The sequence below is a fragment of the Pteropus medius genome, unplaced genomic scaffold (genome assembly GCF_902729225.1).
Source record: "Pteropus medius unplaced genomic scaffold, Ma_sr-lr_union100, whole genome shotgun sequence".
NCBI lineage: Eukaryota > Metazoa > Chordata > Mammalia > Chiroptera > Pteropodidae > Pteropus > Pteropus medius.
Genome location: NW_024354500.1, coordinates 2,606,124 through 2,627,903, shown reverse-complemented (window position 1 = coordinate 2,627,903; position 21,780 = coordinate 2,606,124). Strand labels below are relative to the sequence as shown.

At 34.7% G+C, this 21,780-nt stretch overlaps 1 long non-coding RNA gene across 1 annotated transcript in view; it reads right to left on the bottom strand.

Moving 5' to 3' along the window:
* LOC120594807 (uncharacterized) overlaps window positions 1-21,498 on the bottom strand; it is a 92,672-nt gene extending 71,174 nt beyond the window's left edge. Inside the window, exons 1-2 of the long non-coding RNA XR_005650698.1 lie at window positions 21,324-21,498; window positions 21,008-21,112 (exon numbers count right to left, since the gene is read on the bottom strand). This is a non-coding gene — a long non-coding RNA (uncharacterized LOC120594807). The remainder of the gene's footprint in view (window positions 1-21,007; window positions 21,113-21,323) is intronic.
* Between the last annotated feature and the right edge of the window lie 282 nt (window positions 21,499-21,780).

Below are 21,780 nucleotides of genomic sequence, written 5' to 3'. Positions count from 1 at the left end.
CCATATAATGGTATTTCTGTTACTAATGGTTTTAAATTACTCTAACGGTTTGATCAAAATTGACTTTGAGCAACTTTTTATATTTAGTATTAATTAATCTTGAATTATAAAATTCAACTTTGCATTTATTACTGAGATTTATTTCATTGATCCTTGTGCAAAAAGAGTAACTTTCTTTTTCTTAATCCCATAGGATAAAATATAAACCTACATGACTAATGAAAATATTTCTCTCATCATACTGGTTACTCTCATAGAAAATATCATCTCTTTGTAGTCTATACTTTGAAAAATTTCTTTATTTTACAGTTCAAAGTGAATTCATCATAGAGGATGCCAGATAAGAGCAGAGGGTAATAAATGCCTCTTTATTTAAAGACCAGGAAAAAGCATTAATTATAACAGAATAGTACAAACCTCCCTACTTTGATTCAGAAACATCTCTCACTTTTTTCCCACTGGAATACAATCTAATGTTACACATTTGTATTTTGGCTCCTACTATTGAAAAGAAGATGATAATAGCCACTGATGATCCTCAGGTTAAATCTATCAAAAGTTCATTATAGCAGAAGTGACATATGACAGATGTAACTAGCAATACATCCACGTTCACACACACACACGCACACACACACATACACACACACACACACAGAGGAGAGAGAAAGAGAAACTATCTAGCTAGTGAGATATTAAAATATATATTGAAATTATCTATTCTCAAGTATAAAATCAGAAGACTGAATGTCAATGAAACTAATTATTCTTCTTTTCTCCTTTCCAAAATTCTAAATTTAGAAACACAAATAAATGAACTGTCAAATTCTTTCCTCAGGTCTGCCTCTGGAAGAATCCAAACATTCCTACTGGCCCCATAACACCCCACACACCTAGACTGTAAAATCCTTAAAGGCAAAAAATATATGTTGTTAAATATATTTCTACTTTTAGGCCAGTGCCTCACATATAAATGCTGTTCAATTAATATTTATCAAATATTAATAAACTGCTTTCTACAGATGGAATTGTCTAAAGGATTGTCTCAGGAGGCAACTGTTATAAGCTCCAAGAAGTCAGAAGCAGCCATGTCTTTTCTTGTTCATACTCTCTTGACCCTGTGTGTCCCATAATTATCTACTGGGATCTCCCAAGGTAAGTCATTAGTGCTATCACAGAAATTAAACTCCCTGTCCCGCATTCCCATACAATAAGTCATAACATATAAAAATGGGAGAAATTCTGGCTAGTGAAGGGTGCTCTGCATTTATCGGTATCGATTGTAATTTCTGGTAGGGAAAAAAAGCAGGACAAAATGTCTGATACATACCTATCTGGTCTTCCCTTCTCTCCACATCCTAGTCTTACCGGTCCTCTCTACCAAGGTAGCTCTGCAATGCCTTCAATCAGACTTTTTGGCTTTATAATTTTTACAACTCTTTTATTTGTTTTACAACTCTGTTCAATTTTTCAGCTGTCCAAATAAACTAACTCATCATTTCTAGAAGCAGAACTCTTTCAAAAAGGATATCATTAAAATATAATAAAAAGAATTGTATTGGAATCCCAAGGATAGCAGAAAGTGTTGTCTAAGAAGAACTAAATATATTATGGAGGGGATAAAAAGTTAGGGAAATCACCTATAAAAAGAAGTTTAATAGTTGCAAATAATGATATCTAAAAGATGAATATGAAATATTCAACCTATATATAAAAGGAATTCCAAGATAAGATGAATGAAAGAGAAGGAAGAGTCAAAAAGCTAAAAGCTAATCAAGAAAGGCTTTTCTTTACTGAAGAAAAACCTGAGAAATGTCTGAATCTGGAGACTGGGAAAAAAGAAAAGAAAAATATTATACAAAGAGAGTGAATGTAGTTCTTTGTAAATAGTATGGAAAGGATGATTATTTCATGAAGTTATTACTCATTGTTTTCTTACATAAAAGACACTAAAATTTGTTCATTTGCATCTGTACAATAATAAAAGCCTGTAGTTTAAAATTGGCATCTAAATACATCCAAAGTCTCTTTCGATTGATAAGTACTGCTTGATATCAATTTAGTGGTTGTAGTTAGAAAGAGCTATCATCTTCTTTGTTGACAAGTTCATAGTGGGAAGCTTAGGGATAATGCCTTCATCTACCACAATCTATGATGATTTCATATTGTTCTCAATTTCCTTATCATGCTTTGTACTTTCACTCTGTTCATGGTTGTGCTTGACAAATTCAGGTTCTAAACAGAAATGTAATTTTTAAACTTTTTAAAAAGGCAAATGAGGACATTTAAGTAAGGTAAAGGGTGACAAATAAATAATAAAAGATAACATTTCAGGACATTTTTGTGAAAAGAGAACTCACTTTGGTTGGAAATGGAAGGAAGCAAAGTCATATGTTTATAAATTACTATTTAATAAAGCACAATTTCAGCACGAATTTGAATTGATTCAACTGATAGAGCTGAATTTCGTTGGTTGGTCATTAATTAAAGTGGGGAAATGAAGCAATGTTTCATAAAGTGATTAATTTTATTTAAAAAAAAATAAACAGCTACATGGACCCCCCACAGACTTAGTAAACAATCACACAGACTTGCTCCTCTGTCTGACAGATTTGTGGATGACATGAATATATGTTCTTAACGCCATGGCATATCCCACTTTGTTTCATCTACTTTACTAATCTGTTTCATAGAATACATAAAATATCAAATTTTCCCTATACTCTTGCATATTTTCTTTTTTCTAAGTAACCTCTCTCTCTCTCTCTCTTTCTCTCTCTCTCTACCTCATACACACACATACAATGTACACAGAAGATATATACAGAACTGGAATACTGTTGATTTCTTTGTAAATATATATGACAATAAAGATTCAACAACACTTTAGATAAATGGCATTCCAGTAAAACAATCCATCTTTACTGGCTAAAATAAACCCCAGGATTAAGTAAACTTAGTTCAAGAAAGCTCTGATACAGAGAACATTTTTAGGGATGCCAGATTGGAGAAGGGTTGTGGGGGTGGTGGTGAAAAAAAGAGAAAGAATTAAGAAGTACAAATAGATAGTTACAAAATTGTCATGGAGATATAAAGTAGAGCTTAAGGAATATAGTCAATAATATTGTAATAATTATGCATAGTGTCAGATGGGTACCAGATTTATCAGGGTGATCACTTCATAGGTTATATAAATGTCTAACCACTATGTTATACATCTGAAACTAATATAATATCATATGCCAACTATAATTGAAAAATTAAATATTAAAATAATAAAGAAGGCTTGCTGTAAATAATTTTTGTTAAAAAGGCTAGGAAATAATGCTAAAAATAAAGTCTAAATGAGATGATTAAAGCATCATTGTGTAGCTTAAGAGCTTAAAAACTAAGAATGACAATGCTGGAATAAAACTGCTTAGGTTTGAATTTCAGCTCTGCAATAAATATTCTCTCATTTTTGCCATTGATTAGTAGAGAGAAAGAGCTTCAAATATGGTATAAGAAGTCAAAAATAACCACTAATACAATAAAAATAGAATTTAGACTTTCTCTGTTCAACAGAGGAGAATAACAAGCTCACACACTGAGTCCAAACAGGAATATGGAGGGAAAAAAAGGAGAGCCAGAAACTGACAAGTCTGAAGAACTCAAAAGCATGTAAAAAGTAAAGCAGAACCAAGTTTTGTCATCATTCTCATACCACTTCTCCACCTTCCCTTTCTGATTTTTGAAAATGCCAACTCCCTTCCTGCTTCCAGTTACATACCTAAGCAAGAAGTCTTACAACTAAAGCTTTAAGAAGAAACCAGCATTCCCTTAGCGTAACAATGCACAGGACATCTGTACTGAACTATTTCTGAGTAATATGTCTGATCACTTTACAGCTTCCTCTCCCACACAATCCAAAATGCAGCCACCCCCATGCAATCCCAACCCTATCTAAAATAGAAAGAGTTGGAAATGAATAATAATTTCCCTGAGGCTGGGGAATAAACTGAGGCCAATGGTAGCTGTGAGGTGTGAAGAGAAAGAAGAGAAAGTTAAAAGAAGGAGAGGTTTTGAATTTCCTCATAACTGTGAAAAGAGAAGCCTCAAAAGGCAGCTCAAGATTTGAGCCTGAAGAGCTGGAGGGAGAAGCCATTCCTAAAATCGATAGAACTTTGTGTGGGTTGGAGTGTCTGACTCAAGACCTAATTGCTACTTTATGCATTTCTCTGAATCTTGTGAGCATTTGGTCTGCTAAGAGTGGAGCATTTAACATTGAAGTTTCACCCCTCTTAGCTACTAGTAAGGATATGAGAGTATTAAAAGTACACAAAGGTAAGATTTTTCTGATAAATCAGGTCGTGTCTTTATAAAGAATATCTTTTTCCACTTACTTCTAGGTCTCTAAAGAGTTTGCTTTCTTAGTAACTATGTATCCCCAATATTAACACATAGTACATTTCCTGGCCACTTATTCAATTTTTCGATAATTGGTCATTCGACTCCACTGCGCAGGGAGTCTTCCAGTAGCCAGGGAAACCAGCTTAGAGAGTCCAGCTCTCTGTGGTGTTAAATGGTCTGTCATTCATCTTGAGATTCTCCTCTGGTCAGCTTGACCTGTTTCGAATTCCTGACCCTTCTTTTCTGTATTAGTGACAAATCCCTATCTATAAGAAGGCATAATTAAACATGACACCAATGCCTTGATATTTTTACTTTTCTCCACTTTCATTGTATTCCAATTGCGTCAAGGCAACCAATAAAAAATGATCTTCACATGTGATGCTGTCTTTGGCTCTAATCAAAAGGCTCTTCACAGAAGACAATATCAGTAGTCCTCATGAATCTTAGCTTCAAAACTCATATATCGTAGACACAGCTACAGTTTGCTCTAGAATTGTAAAATCAAATGTTTTTGAATCTATGTTATTTAATTTTTAAAAATCTATTTATCATGACTAAATACAATCTGTAATTCTGAACTGGATTCTAACAGAAAAAGAATATTAGAGAAAAAGTTGATGAAATCTGAATGAAGGCTAGAATTCAGTTAAAGTGAAGTATCATTAGTCTTTCGACAAATGTACCTTGTTTTATATAAAGTGTTACCTTTATGGGAAACTAGGTGCAGGGTGCACAGGAACTCTCTGTGTTGTCTTCATATTTAACATTTCTGTAACTCTAAAGTTATTTTAAATTAAAGTTTATTTTTTAAAAATCTCTTTACTTACCAGGTCCAAGAAATAGGTAGTTGGAGCCTTGGATAGCAATTGGAAAAAAAAAACACTAAAAAATAAAAATAAAACCAGAAACACACAAAAAAAGCCATTGCCTTGTATTTATACCAAAAGTCTTTGGAGGAAACATCACAGCCAACATCAGGGGCTGCTCTTCAGGGAGGTCTTCTGAAGAAGGCCAAGACAGTCTGAACTTAAATCTCATGTAGATATTTTATTAAATTAATAAATCTGTTTTATTAAATTAATCAAATTTCTTCTAGTAATAGAGACTGTGGCAATTTTTTTTTTAATGTTTAAATATCATTAAGGGGCAAAATCAACACAGTATTCCAGAGGGATAGAACCTGGGCACCAGATTCTGTTCATGAATGGGCTCTCCCCTTGACATTTCACATCCACTAACAGGACTCTCAGACATGGCCAATATAACAGAAAAATCGAATCTATTTGTAGAACAATAAATGTAAATAAATTAAGTCCTCTCATTAAATCACAAAATTACTTAATTTGAGATCAGAAACAATAACAAACTAAATAGATTAAATAGGTTTCATAAGGGAAAAAACCCACACTAAGGGACTTCTAGATGAAAATGGCATAATGAGTTCATATTTGAAAAATGTCTCTGATGAGAATACTAAAGAACTTAACAGTTAAATATCTCGATGGACTAGAAATGGGCAGGAAACAGAAAAAGCCAATGGGGACTGAATCTACAGAATGGTTGGCTTTGGGCAAAATTTGACAGTGAGGACAAAGGAAACTCAAAGTTTCATATAACCAATGCCATGTTCACTTTTTAAAGCTAAGGTATAGGTTTTGGCTGTTCCAACTCTGGAAATGAAGTTTAAAAATAATAAATAATTTTAAAAATATATTCTTGTAGAATGCTACCTGGTTTATAGTCCAAATTAGGGAAGCAGAAAACTTAGAATAGCCTCTAGACCAGGACCTAAGCCGGCCACCTTCCTCTTTCCTACGAGCCAGACTCTGTATTTAGTATCCTCAACAATATTGTGAGAAACTAGCATTAAAACAATTATAAGATCTGGTTCTGCATTGGGGACCAATGGGCTAAATGAAGGCAGGAAAACCACTCCTCAGAGATGGATAAAGAAAGCAAGTAGGAGATAAAACTTCCCACTGAAAATAAATGCACCTCCTCACAACAAATAACCTATAATACATACGTAATGGGCAGAATTCTAAGATGACCTTCAAGATTCCCATCCCTTGATGAACATGCCCTTGTAATCCTCTCCCCTTGTGAAAAATTTTAAAATATTGTGAATATAGTGAATGGCACTCTAGGGATTATGTTACATTATATGGTAAAGGTGAAGGGATTTGGGAGGTGTAATTAAGGTCCCTAATCATTTGACTTTGAGATAATAAAAACTGAGCTTATCATAGGTAGTCCTAACCTAATTAGATGAGCTCTTTAAAATAGTTCAGAGATGTTTTTCTACTGTTGACTTTGAAGAAGCAAGCCACCATGAGGTCTACAGTTGCCAGGAAATAAATTATGCTAACAACAACTTAACTTGAGAAAAGACTTTAAGCCTCAGATGAAGCTCCAGCCCTGGCTGACATCTTAATTGAAGCCTGTTAGACCTCGATCATAGGACTCATTTAAGCTCTACCTGGACTTCTGAAACATGGAAAGTGTGAGATAATAAATGGATGTTGTTTTAAGCCATTAAGTTTGTAGTGATTTCCTATACAGCAATATAATACTAATAAAAATTTCAATACTAGGAAAAGCAACTAACAAAATTAACAACTGGTACAGTAATTCACTCTAGATGAAATCTATCTCATTAAAAATAATCTAACAAAAATTTTAAAATAAATATATTGCAAATATCCAATGAGAAAAACAAAGGTATCACTTCAATTTAAAAAAGAATGAAAAGTGGTAAAAAAAAATGTAAATTTTTAAGTTAAGATATTGAACTATAAAATATAGCAATTGGCAATGGAGGAGACATGAAAGATGCAGAAGTGATGATTCCTATCATATTGTCTTTCACTCCCCTATTTAGCTGGTACAAAGGCCAGATGTGTATTTAGAGATACTTGTGTATTGTCATAAAATTAATCAGGTTGTGATACCAGCTGTAGCTGCTGTTCCAAACATGGTATCATCACTGGAGCAAATTGTCACAGCCCTTGGCATCTTTTATGCAGTCCTTGACACAGCAAACATTTTCTTTTCTGGACCAGATAATAGAAAATTAGAAGTGATTCAACTTCATCCTTTTACATCAAGGTTATGTCAGCTCTAGCTCTCAGTCTTATATCCTAGAGGGACCTTGGTTGCCTTGATATTCCACAGAATGTCATGGTGGTTCATTACATTAATGGCAATGTGCTAATTAGTCCAGGTGACCAGAAAGCAGCAAAAGAAGAATCTTTTGGAAAGGCACATGTATGCCAGATGGCAGTGAGATAAACCCCTTGAAAGTTCAGAGACCCACCACGTAAATGGAATTTCTGGAGGAGCGGTAGTCGGTGGCAGGTCAGGATGCTCTCTCTAAAATGAGACAAATTGCATGCACTTGGCATTTCTACCATAAAGAAAGTCATTGGTAGAGCTTTTTTTATATTTTGCAGAGAATAAAGACCATATTTATATGTGTTATCCCAACTCATTTATAAGGTAATGTATGAAGCTGCTAGTTTAAGTGAGTTCCAGAGTAAGAGAAATCTCAACATTGGGCATTGCTGTGGTGTGAGTGGCCTGCCATTTAGGCTTTATGACCAAGTAGAATCAATACCTGAAGTGTCTTTAGCAGACAGAACCCTCAATAGAAGAATCATGATACAGATTTTAGGATTTGGGACAAAGGATATGTTATCACTTTCCAACAACCAGCCTTCATTTGAAAAGCAGATCTTGGCTTGGAGCTAAGTCTGGCCAAGACAGAAGATACCATGTGACTGACTATGTGATCAGAGCTGTTCATCTTAAATGGGGCTTTATCTGGGGTGTCAAATTAAGTTGGACATGTAGAGCAGCATTTCACCCTTAAATTCAGATGATACACTCAAGATCAGGCTTAAGATGGTCTAGACGGCATAAGTAAATCACATGAGTTGGTGAATCAGACCACATGGGAGGTACGATTACTGCCTAGATGCCTCTCCCTCACCGACACTGATGAACTCATAAGTGATGCCTTACAATTAGTTGATAGAAGAGGAGAAAAGTACAGGCCTTTTTTAGAGATAAGCCTACAAGGTATTAAGTCACCTGCCAAGAGTAGATCACTGCTTTATTACAGCCCCACTTAAAGTATCCCTGAGAGACAATAATGAAGAGAAATGTTCCCACTGAGCAGAACTTTAGGCAATAATCTGTGCAAAAAGAGAGACAGGGACAAGTCTAAACTAATTATTGGTTAATGGCTAATAGGTTGCCTAGCTAATCAGTAACCTTTAGAAATGTGAAGATTGACAACAAGATCTGAAGGGAAGGTACATGGAAGAATGTGATGGCTAAGAAAATGCATTGCTCAGCTCTCCTGCTTCAGGGAGCATGATTGTCTGAGGGCTCAAGCTATTGCTCTTCTGGAGCCATCACCACAATCCCATCTGGGCCACACTTCTAATGGGCTGTTCCAATCCAATAACTTTGCAAATGAGTTTATGGATACAGACCCTTTCTTACAGACTTTTTCAGCGGATATTTTGGCTCAAGGACTCCCCCATCAACCTGGGCAAACTTTTATGCAATTTTATTGCAATATGAAAAACTTTATGCACATTGTCCCTTCCTTCTCACTCTCTTTCAGAGACGTTAGAATTGCATTAAAGTCTTTCCTAACCATCTCTAGTTCCCTCTCCTTTTTTCTTCATAGGTATTTACCCAATAAATCTCTTACAGGTTGTGGGGAGAGGGGGTTATATTTTAATATACAGAGATGTCAGGACATAATCCCTGAAAGTGAGTATACTTAATTTGGAAAAAGGGTCTTTTGCAGCTGTGATTAGTTAAGGATTTTAGTATGAGGAGATTATCCTGGATTACCCAGTTGGGCCCTAAATGCTATCACGGGTGCCCTTATGAGAGGCTGACCAAGATTTGACATAAACACAAGCAGAGGAGAGGGCAGTGTGAAGACTAGCAGTGAGAGAGAGAATTGAAGATGCTGATAATGTGAAGGTATGCTAACAGACCACAGAAGCTGGAAGAGGCAAATAAGATTCTATCCTAAAGCCTCTGGAGGGAGTGAAGGTCTGCCAACAGCTTGATTTCGGCCCAATGAAATTGATTTCGGAAATTCTGGCCCCTAGAACTTCAAGAGAATAAATGTGTGTTGTTTGAAACTACTAAATTTATTATAATTTGTTAGAGCAGCCATAGGAAACTAATATATATGTCTAATTTTTAGTGCCTGCTTCTTGAGGACCTAAACCAGTACAAATGGTGCAACTTGTACTCTAAGAAAAGAGGCATTAAGATGGGTTTTGGGGACAAGTTCATTCACTGTCCAGCAGGCTAAGATGATGCCATGCTGAGTGGCGTATGGGGCATAGATAGTCCCTGGCACAAGGCAGCCCACTTGCTAAGGTCATCAATGGTGACCTGTAAGGTATTTGGAAGATAAAAAGGAACAATACCTACAAAGACAGCAGAGTTGGTTGGTTACTGTTAAATTGTATTGCTAGCTACAAAGGAATAACAAGAAACTGAGTGCTACTAAAAAGCCATTAAAGGCTCAGTGTGAAAGCCATTGGCCAGTTTAAAAGCTTACAAAGTAGAAGAAAAGACACAGCTGAGCAGCAAATTAAAGCTCTGAAAGTTAAAGTTGCGGAGCTCCACAGATGATCAAATACTCAGTTAAGGAAGGTCTCCTGTCCTGAGGTCAGAGACCTGGGTGGAAAACCATGGGACCCTGACCTATAAGTCCCCGTGCTGGAAGATGTTACAAAGGCCTCTCCTGCTTGCTAGTCTGATAACTAGGGTTAAATCCCAGCATAACCTACATGGGGCTGTGCTGAGCCTAACAAGGAAGAAACGAGACTATATACCCAAGGAATTGAAGAATAGCTAGCTATCTTACACCAGGAGCTGGGAGAGTGAACTGGATTTAAAAGAGGCTTAATCAAAGGGTCTGGAATATAAGATTGGATACACTTGGGGCACTTTCTCAGGGCTTGAGATCTAACAACCCAGCAGGAACCTCAGGGAGTGGGTACATCTGTTGCTAGAGTGGCTCCTGGTATTCTAAGGAAAGTGATGGCCCATGCTGAGTGAAGTGGTAATGTTTGACATTCCTGATAGGCAGTAAAGAATAAAGGGGCTGAGGAATGGGCATACTGGAATAAACGTATTAGTTATGGCTGGAATACTCATCAGAAGAGTATATTCCACTGGAAGAACAAGACACCAGTTAAGGTGCCATTCAGCATGGCCAAGAGAGAGAAACACTAGTATCACTAGGAAGTTCCATGGTGGCCTTCTCTGCCACCCAGGGCTGATTATGGAAGAGGTGGCCACGGAGCTGAGTTTGTTCATATCCACAGAGATGACAGTGTAGGTGATAGTGCTTAGCACCAGAACCCGGAAACCAAAATAACCTGAACAAGCAGGCAAGGCCAGATGGGAAGCCCAGGAGCTTTGACTTGTAGAAGTTGTTAATAGAGCTTGATACTCCTAGGGGCAAAATAGAGATGCAGCCACTAATCCCTCCACTTAACCTCTACAATCAAGTAAAGAGGCAAGAAGGGAAAATCAGGAAAGTGAGGGTGATCACTCCAATAAAAAGTCACAATCTCACTCAGTTCCCAAATCTGAGCCAGTTTTCAGATCCAGAATGCATTAACTGAAGAGATAAATTGAGTCAGTCCAACTTTAAAGAAACCGAGGCACAGGAAGAAAAACACTTTGGCCATCTAGCATAAAGAATAAACTCAGGAAAATATTTTTGCAATACTTATGACATGTTAAAAAAATCAATACTTATGACATGTAAAAAAATCAATAAAGTAGATAAATACACAAAAATTGCAAAGGAATACAAATGATTAATAAATATGTGAAAAATTTAGTAAACAAAGGAATGTAAATTAAAACAATATGCTATCATATTAAACTTGGCTGATAAATATTTTTAAATAATAATATGCTGATCTAAATTCCGGAGGGTATAAACTGGCACATCATTTCTGAAGGTAATTTTTGCTATATTTATAAAACATTTAAATTTGGGGAATCTTTTGACCTATAAGTTATATACTTAGGAATTTATTATACACAAATCATCAGATATGTGAATAAGAGTTTATTTACAAAAAAATAATTGAATATAAAATATAACAGGAAACTAGAAAAAGTAGTCTTTATGTTTAAAAAAATTGGTAAAAACCTTATGCTATAATCATATAATAGAGTAATATAAGCCATTAAAAATCATATTATTGAATAATATTCAAATGACAGAAATGTTCACAAAATATTATTAGGTATGAAATGGTGGTTTTGAAAGATTTTTTTATATTGGCATGCAAGAGTTTTTATCCAAGGAATAAGTAAAACTTTAATAAAGATTTAAAGAATTATGCAAGCTAGACCTCAAAGATCAATTATATGATATCCTTATTCTTTTGATGAATCTATTGAACCCAGAAAGTTAATATTTTAAAGTAAAAACAAAAGAAATAGACTATTGAGAGCAATTTTGAATCCAAGAAAAAGGTGTTTGTATACATAAAAGAATTATAAAAGTTTACACCAAAATGTTACTGGTGCTTATCTACCTGTGGTGTGAGTGTAGGTAAATAATTATCTCATATATTGTTTCCATCTACCTCTATTACTTTTGCAATGAACATATAGAAACAAACAAGAAATGTTATTTTTAAATTTTGTTCTAAGGATTAATATATGGTTAAAAGCCCTCTGTTCCAAAATACTTCTCAAGATCTGCCTGTACATACTTAACTGTTCTCGGGTGGGCATTCATTAGCATTCACACGAACTTTTAAGCTTATAATTGCCTTGGTCAGGATGCAATCTAATTTCTTTAAAGATCTAAAGCAACAATCCCATTGCATGAGTATGGGACTAGATTATATGAACATTGATGAGTATATGAGTAAAATTGAATGGTAGAATAGAATTTATGTGACATTTAACTATTTACATAATTGTTATCTTGCTGCTCAATAAATAAACCTAAGTTAAAATTAGATCACAAAAGTACTATAATTAGTATTTTCTTCATAGCCAAATTAAATTTTAAATTTTCCCTCCTTATGTTGTATCCATTATGAGCACAGATTTTCAGTTTTTCCCAGTGACATTTACTGTTTAGTTCTCTTCACCATCATCATCAGTATAATTACCCTCACACTTACAGGGCACTGACACATTAGAAAAGCCAGGACCTGGAGTTACAGCACCACTGACTCCCAGTTCATACTCTAGCACTGATATTATATATGTTCACATCTGTCAGTGCACTCCCAGACCCACCACCACAATCTGAAAAGTCTTTGAGCAGTTAGTAAGTGGACCACCTTTGATATCAAGGAGCTTTGGGAAACACAGGACTTTAAGGCCTTAGGAACTTCGGAGAATGAGGCCATAGCTAATCTAGAATGTCAGTTCAATAAGTATAAGTATTCTCTATACTATCAGCATTAATGTAATGACTAGGTGTAGAGCCAGAGGAGAAAAAGAGTAATCAGGAGGATCATTTCATAAACTATATAAATGTCTAACCAATGTATTGTATACTTGAAACTAATAATAAAATTAATTTTTTTTAAAAAAGTACAGGCAGATGTAGGTGGTGGGAGAAGGTGAAATGAGAAATGGCTCTGCATCTCCAGCACCTGAAAATTTAAAGACTGAGAGATCAGAAAAGGGATACTTGCATTAAAGAATATGAAGGGGTTAGCCTTAGAACCTTACTGCCAATCCAGACTCTAGGGCACTCTAAAAGACCACTGTGGTTTAAACTTCAGGGTCAGTCTTAAATCCAATTTAATTCATGGATAAAGAGGCTACTTGCCAAAAAATATTTCTAACCAATCCTGCCTGAAATTATTTTACATACACAAAGAAAGCTTTTATTCCCCAATAGAGAAACGCAACAGAATACTAATACCAGGAAGAGTTCATCCGAAGAGTAAGTGAAAATTGTATACAGATTAATAGAATTCGAGGGCTGGACCTTAGAGATCAATTATAGCAACATCCTCATTGTATGATGAGACCACTGAAACCCAGAGAAGCTATATTATGAAGAGTATAGTAGAGTGCACAATAATTTGGTAATTCCCAAAACACTGGAACCAGAAGTAAGCTTGAAATTTTAAAGAGATCATTCTAAGACAAAAACAAGAAATGCAAATTTTGTGTACTGATACATTAACTTAATTGAACCTGTAATCATACAAATGTCATTGAAAAACAAGGGTTTAGATAACTAAAATGATAGACCCTCCCCCAATAGATTACCAGGAAAATTTGGCGCTATTTGAGATTGATATTATGATATAGTCTAGAGACCTCTAGACAGGAGTTCAGAAGAGGTGGGTTGTCTTCTTGTTCCACTAACACACGGTATGGTCCTCAACAAGATAATGAACCTCTTAGGGGCTCCTCTAGTCCCTCGAGGAGAGAGGGCTGAATACATAATCTGTGAAGTCCAAATTCCACACAATACTATGAAAATCACACTTTATAAAAATTTCTTGAGGACTCTACAAATACTAGATTGTCTACACCTTTGGTTTTATCCACAGAAACAACAACGACAAAAAATTTAGATCATTCAATCAATAGATCAATGCTATTACCTTTTATTAAAATCTCCTTGATCTCATATAGCAGACCCTAAAATGATGCATAGTGTAAATCTCTGACACCAACTTAATAAATACTATAGAGTGATAAAATTCTAATAAAAATGATGAAATGTGTCCCACAAAAGAGAGACAACAACAGAATACAATAATCACATATTCCCATGAATGATGAGCTTATAAATTACAGAACTGACCTGATAAAGCCTATGAAAATTTTTATAACTAAAGATTAAAAATTGTTTAAAAATTAATCTCCTCTGTAATTATAACTAAGAAAGGCTTCTAATCAACACTGACTTCAAGCAAGATTCTATGTACTGTCTCTTAAAATATACAGTGAATTAAAGTATTTTTTTAAAAATAAATTATAAATTCTACTTAAATTATATAACCAAATCAGGACTTAGAAGATGATCTTTAATTATTCCCTCAACCCTCCATAACAAAATATGTTAAAAATGGTTTTCAGAGACTTGGCATTGCCAAATTCCGCCCTCCCTTCTTCATCCCCTTACTAATAGTTAAAAACACTTGGTACAGTGGTGACTGAAGTTCATGTCAAACTAATACTGCCTACCCCAGAAACAGGAGTGCAGCAAAGTTCAACTCTGACTCAAGTGTAGGCCTAATAAGTAAATTTTTTTTCTAAGGTTATTGCAAATAAAAAAGTCTAATATGATGCCAATTTTTCAAGGAGTGGGTAATATTCAATAAGATGCTCAATCATGTGGAAGACATAATAATTAAAGAAGTTCTTAGAGCTATTTTTTTTTAAAGCAAATTATTTCAAGTTTAAGAATAACAGTGAATGGGATTCTCTCTTCCTTGTTAATTTATCCAGCACTATTAGAGTCCAGGCACATTCATTTCCATCAAACACCCAACTTCCCTGAGGGCTACTGTATGCCCAGATATTTATCAAGCAATAATTCAGATTTTTCAGCTTTCTTCATTTACAGTTTCAGGGACAGATCCTTACTTTGTTTTTGCATATAACTCTGACTGACTCCAGTGGGGGTCCTGTACACAATTTGGTAGCCTAGCAGTCTGTGCCTCTCCCATAGAGATATTTTATAGTTTCTACTTCCCAACTTTTTATTTTCTAAACCATTTGTTTAGACCTTCAGAGCTTTCTTCCTATATCCTCTAATATCTTAAAGCATAAAGTTCAAAACTTGAGTAAACAATTTTTAGTCTAATTTTAATATTTAACACCCAATCATTGTGGCCTCAGGTGTCTAAAGTTCCAAACATTGTTACTGGCACTAACTTTCCAAAAGAAAAATGATAAATTATAAATAACTTATTGTAAGTCCAGCAGCAATTATATGCTGATAACATGATACCCAGAATGTCTGACATTTGCAACAACATGGATGAATCTAGAGGGTATTATGCTAGGTGAAATCAGACAAACAGTGAAAGACAAATACTGCATGGTATCACTTATATGTGGAATCTAAAAAAAAAAAGTTGAACACATAGAAATAGAGTGTAGAAAAGTGGCTGATGGGGGCTGGAATATGGGGGAAATAGGGAGAGGTTGGTAAAAAGGTAAAAACATTAGTGCTTCTTACGACTTAGAAATCATATAAGGTTCTAGGGACAGAAAGACAGGGAAGATACAGATAAATTCTACATTTAATCTTAGAAAGATGTTCTTTCTTTCATAAACGTCCTCAGATGGCAATATCTTGCTGATATGACTCAATAAATGTATGCTGAACTGAATTTAAGTACCAGGCAGAACGTAGACTCAAAACTTTCAGAATACCCTGTAAAGCCCTGAGCATAAAGAAGTGATGCTTCTCCCCTAAGCCCAGTAAAGCTACCCTATACTTGCTATTGGACTTATCTCATTCTTTCCTGGCCTTTTCCCTGGTTAGGAGTATACAGTATAGCATAGTAGATAAGTGCATGATGACTGAGTTCAAATCCCAGTTCTGCCATTTTACTAGCTCTGTTACCTTGAACCAGGTAACTTGCCCTCTCTGTGCCTCAGTACTTCATATGCAAAATAGAAAATGGCAGTGCCTACCTGTTAGTGTTGTTGTAAAGAATAAATCCATAAGCATGTTTAAAGTAAATAGATTGAAACTGGCACATAAGCAGTCAATAAATGTTAGTTGTAATGATAAGCATCCAATCTAGTATTGTCCAGAGCACACAGCCCAGGGCTAGGTCCTAATTCCTCCCCTTTGCTAAACTGGTTAGGGAGCCACACAGATGCTGCAGCAGAGAATACTCTTTGCACTCAAACACTCTGAAAAGTATGGCCAGAGATTTTTTTTTTTTTTCCACTAGAGCTTAGTGGATGGAAAATCACACTGAAGATCCTTGGAAAGCCCAGCTGTGAAAAAACAGTATTATTTTGTTTCATGAGCAGTTATTTTCTTTCCAGTTTGGTTTCAATTAATGCCAAATATGTCTTGAAAATTCAACAAGTCCTTGATTTTTCTCAGCAAATTAGGCGGTCTTACCCAGCTTCCCCCAAATCATCACAAGATACATTCAAGAACACCTTGTTTTGTATATTTTTGTTTATGTACTATAAAGGCTTGAAATGCTGCCACCTAGAGACAATCATTTCATAAAGATAACCAAGGCAGTGATCATGAAAGACCACTGAAATAGAAATTGGACGTACTTTCAAAATGTCATTTTTAAATTCTATTATGTAAACTAGTAATTTATCTGTTTTATATAAAATAAATAGGATCAAGGCAGATGATTACTAGACTTATTGTGGGGATCACTTTGTAAGGTATAAAAATGTTGAATCAGTATGTTGTACACACCTGAAACTAATTAATATTATATGTCAACTATAATTAAAAATAAATTTAAATTAAATAGGATCAAGCAAAAAAAAAGTGAAAGTAATTTAAAGTAGAAATAAATAGCAACCTTCAAAATTAACATCTTTAAACTAGTTGTCTACTACTGCCAAGGTACTATTTTTGTTTTTGTAATTGCAATAATCCCTAACTCAGAAAAAAATGGGAATATATGTGAGTTAGAACTTCCAGCCTATCACCCAAGGCAGAGTGTGGATGTCCCATCTGCCATGCCCTGATAAGCCATATACTTCTTCAGAACAGGGGCCAGATGGTGTGTGTATGGGGTGTTTCCTAGAGTCTCACTTACAGGATTTCTTCATTTCTCTACAAATCTCTCTTTCTGCATACACCTTTGAGTAAACCATTTTTAGTATTCCAGGATTGAAATTACACAGTGGAGGATAGGACCTAAGCAGCTAGTTAAGTTCTTCGGTTACAATTAGAAATTTCATAAGGATCAGAAGAAAATCAAAGAAAATTGTTATTTCCATTCCACCAAAAGAATGTTCTGCCAATACAATCCATTATGTACAGGGAAAAAATGCAAACATAAATATATCAAAGTTTCCACACATTTTGCATTGCCATATGGCCAGTGCCTCCTTTCTAAGCCTTCAAATCTCTCGTTTCTTTTGTATAAAATTACCGTCCCTGATTGTTGTAACGCAAACTTCATTTTCTTATTGTTTCACCATTAACTTCTCCCTATATTATGGGCCACTTTGCATTCATCTACAAACTCCAGGAGTACCATCATTCCACAACCACCTGCAATTGTCCAGCCGACCATAAGAATGGAATAAAACAGAGTCATGGAGATATCATAGGTATTTTTCAGTCATTAGATAGAAAAGTGTCACATTTAAAAAAATATATAATGAATTTTAACTCCCAAACAATGTTCTAGCTACAGTCCAACAGATACTGAAAGGAATAAAAGCCTTGGAATGTCTTTCATTAGACACTTGGTCAAACCGATTTCCCAAACATCCTCGAGAAGTGGCACAATCACTACAACACCCTATTTAGCGGCTGGAATCTCATAAAGCATTCAGAGATGAGATATGAACTTAGATATTTCTGTTCACAATAGAGTAGGATCTGGTTAGATGTCTAAATCCAAACACAATAAAATTACAGATGTCAGTTAGGAACAGGCATCACAATAAGGCGATACCGTTCTGGAAGGTTAGATCGGGGACAAGAAAAATGTATGTGATGAGAAGTTCCTCTAATTTTTTTCTCCCTCTTATCATGGTTTTGCTCTGCTACAGTCAATCTCACGACTATTCCATTCTTTTAAAGAGAATACACATTAGGTTCTAGTTCTTCTGCAAACTCTATGCTGAATTGACTATTTGAAGCTATTTTATATCTTTTATAAGTAATGCTTTTGAATGCATCTTGTTAATAGTCTACTTCTAACATATAGATAAAATATATGAGGAAAGGATTCATAAGGTATGTGAAATTACAAACAGGAAAAAAAATAAGGAAACACAGAAAACCATTGCTGAGATCAGAAACCCCACATACATGCGCGCGCGCGCACACACACACGAATTCAAGTGCCAATAATCAGAAATAAAAAGTCATTACAAAGTAGACATCTCTAAACCACTGAGAGATGAAGATAAAAGTCAACATGTGATATTTGCATATTCATTCCTCATATTCATAAGTGGGAAGCTTCTATTTCATGGAAATTAAAAATTTATTGATGTGAAATCTTAGAAGAAGATGGAAGACAGAGTAAAACTTTTTTTTCATCTCAATGGCTACCCTCTCTACTCCTTAAAGGTTAATAGAGAATAATTATCCTGGAATTTATTCATTATGAGAATGGCCTGGCCAAAGATTTGTCCAGATTCTAACAAACAAGGTACTCTTTGTGAGAGAATTTTCCCTGATTTCTTTTAATGGTTCTAAAGTTAGGTTTTAAGAGCAGGAAAATTCAAAAGCTATGCCTTAAAAATTACTAAACTTTGTTCTACATGTAAAACTACATTGAAGCATACAATGATTAATTCATTTAACAGTCAGGAATTCTGACCATCTATGATGTATCCAAATTGTACTGGGTTTGTAGCATTCTGGGTAATATTAAATGACCTCTACATTCACCAATCCTAATGACACTTGCAATTCAAAACAATACATAAATGCTAAAAATTAAAGTAAATCAGAATTCAATGGTTTCCTAGCATTTTCATCCATAATATTACAATAAATCATATCTAGCTCAATTATTACCAAATTTTTCCCTGAAATTACCTAACGTGTAGTGTCATTATGCCATCAAGCTGCAAAGTCCTATTCCATCTTGCTCCCAGAACCTCCTTTGATAGACACAGCTTTCTTGGCATACCAGACATAAGCAAGACAGAATAGAATTCATAAGAAATTTCATTGACTATGATGCTTACTAGCATCATGGGTACAAATGCTAGTATCTCAAACAAGCTCAAAAGAATTGATTTTTCTCTAAAGTTTTTTTCTACATTAAAATATAATACCTTTTCCAATTCCCTCCCAACTTAGCCCCTAACCAATTGTCAGCATTACATAATAAATAAAGCTATTATCAAGAAAAGTGGAAGAAAAGAGCTTTTGATATTTCTCTTTAAGAGTTCCATCTGATGTGCTTATCTGGTGGTATACCATATTGCCAATTAGCACTATAAAGTTTCCAGATTCATGCAGGTGCTTTAGATATTCTGGTACCTGAGTTACATAAATCTTTCATAGCAAATAAGATTAAAATGTTCCTCCACTTTATCACAAAGAAGGTTGAACAAAACCTGAAGCTAAAATGAAATGCAAAATGAAAGCCTCTATGGAGCCATTATTAATTCATTTTTATTAATAAAAAAAATTAAGTTTTTATAGAAAGTTTCTATCCCTGAGAACAAAGGGGAGCTAATAAAGTCATGCCAACATACAGACTTTTAAATTCTGAGCCCCTTCTCCTGGGACCCAGTGAGGTTCATCCAAATTGAGTTCTAGGCTGTTAGAGGATATAACTATATGATTACTAAAATATCATAGCTAAGGTCACATAAATTTCTTGAGGAAAAATTCACAAATACTCGATGTTCTCATTGAAACAGTTTCACAATTAATATTAGCATTTTTTAAATCTGCTTTATAAAGGTAGACTATGGTAAATGTACTCCTTTTCTCACATATAACTCTGCTTTACTCAAATCCTTCTCTGACTATTTTAAAGGCAAAATGAGAGGAATCTTTTCTCCTTCAATCCAGGCAACTCTTCACAACCATGTCAGTTTTCACAACTATGTCCACTATGTTACTTTTCTCCTCAACCACACCAATGTGTGTTCCTGGTGATAGCTGAAACAAGCTACCCTGCATTCACTACCTACTGCATTACCTGTCTTAGGCTCTGGGGCATAGCCACTCAAATTCTCTGCTCTAGATGGGCTTTTCAGTCCTTCCTTTTCAAACATAATACATAGATACACTATGGCACAGCATTGTTCCCCCATTTTCTTCACTTTGAACGAGCTCACATTCTTTTCTCAACTACTCTACTCACGATTTCAGCATCAAGAAATGTCTTAAGTTCTCTATGAAGTTTTCTCTAATCAGCCTATCTCACAGTTGTCTATACTTCTTAAGGATTTGTATTGCATTTATTGTCTTTGCTTTTAATATTTATCATATTCTTTGCATTTTAATTAACTACTTGAATATTCATATATCTCTCCACACATATTTAAATTTAATAAGGATAGACATTTTTTAATATTGTTTTTGCCTTTAATTATCCTCCCCCAGTGTACTGTACATAACAGGTATTCAACAAATTCTTAATTTATTCTGATAAACATAAGAGCAGCACAAGGGATTCAGGCTATGTAAAAAAACATTCCTTTCCAGAGAAAACTAAGCATTTCTCTAAGTTGCCAAGAGGAATCTCATCCCCAAGTTGTCATTAAAAATAGATACAAACTAGATTGTGCTAGATGATATAAAGGAAAAGTAAAAACTCAGCGGGAAAATAACCAGAGGCACATTGTCCCCAGTTCTCTTGTTTCACTATTCTTTATATATTTCAATGCCTGTAAACATGCAAAAGAGATAATTTAGTACCTGAGTAGGTGCTTTTGTCTCCAGTAGATGTAGAAAATGAAGTAAACCATTGATAGAGAGTTGTTTGTGGTTCTAAAGTTAGGCCATGATAAATCTGTGAAAGTTCTAAAATATATAACATAACAATATCGCATTATTGCAGATAGTTTTCACAATATATAGCTTCTAACTGAACAATTTTAATGGGAATCTACTATCTTAGCATCTATTTCATTCCTTTTAATTCCATCTCTACTGTCATCAACTCTACCTTTTGACTGTTCTGCTAGATCATTTAAATTTAATGTCATTATTGATATGATTGATTTAAGTATACCTTTTGCTACTTGGTTTTTATTTGTCCCGTTTTTTGATTCTTGGTTCTTCTTTTCTTGTTTTTCTTAAGGGGTAGAGGTGTTAATCAAATAATTTTTAGTGTTTCATTTTAATTCATATATTGACTTTTTAGCTATACCTGTTTGTATTATTTTGGGTGGTTATCCTAGGAATTAACTTATCACAGTCTAGTTAGACTTAATAGTGTATTAATTCATCTAAAATTAAAAATTTTGCAAAAGTAAAATTTCATTTAACCACCTCTTAACCTTTTGCTATTTTTCTCATATATTTTATGTGTTATAAATGTTTTATGAACTTCAGTCGGTTACTTTGTAAAAAAAAAAAAAAGAGTCATCTTTTATATTTATGTACATATTGGCCATTTCTTGTGCTCTTCTTTTTTGCAGTGGTTCCAGTTTTCATCAGGTGTTATTTCTCTCTGGTCTGAAGAACAC